Consider the following 2,500-nt stretch of genomic DNA (forward strand, 5'->3'; position numbering starts at 1 on the left):
ATATATATATATATATATATATATATATATATATATATATATATATATATATATATATATATATATATATATATATATACACATTCATCCAGACACTTGTTATTTATTATATAAGGGAGATATGTGTAAGCGTGTGTTCAAACATATACTGTATATATCGTGTGGTATGAAAACGTGAGTATCATATATGCAATTCCTTTTAGCAAATATGAATTGAGCTGTATCTGCCAAAGTTGTTTACAATTTCTTCACACGCGACGACCTCATCACCATTTCCCCTGCAAGTATTTTTTTATCATTGCCGTTGGAAACATCGTCTCATCCACTTCCCTTCCCTTGTCATTCTCTCATTAAGCTGATGAGGTGCTCGGGGCATGTCGAAGTGATCCCTACACTTATAAAAAGAATTAAGGGAAAATAACTCTCAAGAAAGGGGAGATTAAGGACGTCCCTTCAGATAGTAAAGACTGAAGCTGTTTGGATTTTATTGTAATATATGTGTGGATGTAAACGATATATCACGATATCAGCTTAACATTTCTATGGTTGCTTTTGGATTACATATTTTGAGACAAGTGCATGCCATGTAAAATCTAATTATTCTATCTTGTGGAACGTGTCGTTTATAACGATGATAAGCTGCCATAGAACGATAAAAGTATACACGACTCCTTAGACTCATAAAGAATTCATCTGATTTTAGAACTTTAACACAAGACTCCGAAAACTAACAATTAGGGATCAAAAGGGAATCTGTTAAGAGAATTAAATATAGTTCTTCTTTCAGTTATCATAAATATATTAGGGAAACAATTAGATGAAACGATATCTCAAACCCACACCATTTTATATCCCAATATATATTTTTCTGAATGAAGACTTCCAGGTTCCTGTCCAAATTACACCAGTCCTCCCTAAAAAAGTAGTTCATCTTTCGAATATTTATTATAATCGACCAGTTCCAACCTACCTTCAGTCTGCAATAATTCATCCACTATTTTATCTATTCCTTCCATTATCTTGGTCCCTTGTGTCCCCGTCTTTTTCACCTAAAGACAATATAATGAACAATTTAATGGTGTTTGGTTTCCAAGCCACATATTTTCCAACATCTTAAATCCATTTCAATTTAATTACATTTAATGGACGACGCTTCAACATCAAAACTTTATTTTTTACTTCTTCTCTGCAACATATATCAGCCTTACTTCCTTCCATTGAGAAGATTCTGATATAGACTAGTCTTAAGACTACCGAATATCTTTATTATATTATTACTTTGTCATTGAAAAAATTATCAAAAAAGTTTCGTGAATCTTTCCTATGATTTAACCCAAATATCATCATCTTCAAGTCATCAATCACAGCGCGCATCGAATTATACTTTACATAATCCAGGATATCGATAACAATTAAAACAATTTCATTAAAAAGACTATGAAATTTCTCCGTAGACTCAATATTACCATATCTCTCCTTAATCTGTAATTTTTTCTATAATATTCGAAAAATATAAAGAATCCCAGTGTCACAGCCAATGTGACTTCAATCTATAAACTCACTCTCTCTCTCTCTCTCTCTCTCTCTCTCTCTCTCTCTCTCTCTCTCTCTCTCTCTCTCTCTCTCTCGTAAGGAATACCCCTCATCAATCACTTTATAAATACGTTGCATAATGACAACAGCTGAGCACAACTATGCATTAATAGCAAATCAGAAAAAATTTCTCCTACCGCTAGACAGAACGTAAAGCTATCAGCTTTAGTTGACTTTTCCTTCTTCCCTTCACGGTTTTTTTATTTTCTTACTAACTTCCCGTTCGCTTTGATGACTCTTCTACGTCTGCTTAACAAAACACAACTCGAACACACCTTATATTACCATCGTCTACATACGCCGTTGACCTCTCAATGCATATTCCATACGTAGTTTATTAAAAAATGCACCCTTCTTTCTAAAATCCACTTACTCCGTTGTGACCTTTCACTCCGGTATTCACGCTCCTCTTGAATATCCTTTTCCTTTCTCTAAAACCCTTTGCTACAGTCTCTTCTCCTATCTCCCTGAAGCACCTGTATACATAACGTCTTTACCTACCCCTGTAGCTCTATCGAATATATCTTTTTCTTCTTAACCAGTTCCCTCTAGATTACTTAAGTCTCTTGAAACTATTTTCCATATAAAAAGTTTTCATAAACCAAATGCTGCGTCACTCTATAACTTTTCATTTAGTGTTTTATAACCAGCATATCAGTCACACTCCTAAAAGACAAAATTGAAACTAGGACATACACATATACATACATACATACATATATATATATATATATATATATATATATATATATATATATATATATATATACATATATATATATATATATATATAAAAGAGAGAGAGAGAGAGAGAGAGAGAGAGAGAGAGAGAGAGAGAGAGAGAGAGAGAGAGAGAGAGAGAGAGAGAGAGAGAGAGAGAGATAAGAAGTAATGAACAATTAGTATG

Source organism: Palaemon carinicauda, chromosome 19 (genome assembly GCF_036898095.1).
Source record: "Palaemon carinicauda isolate YSFRI2023 chromosome 19, ASM3689809v2, whole genome shotgun sequence".
In the NCBI taxonomy this organism is placed as follows: Eukaryota; Metazoa; Arthropoda; class Malacostraca; order Decapoda; family Palaemonidae; genus Palaemon; species Palaemon carinicauda.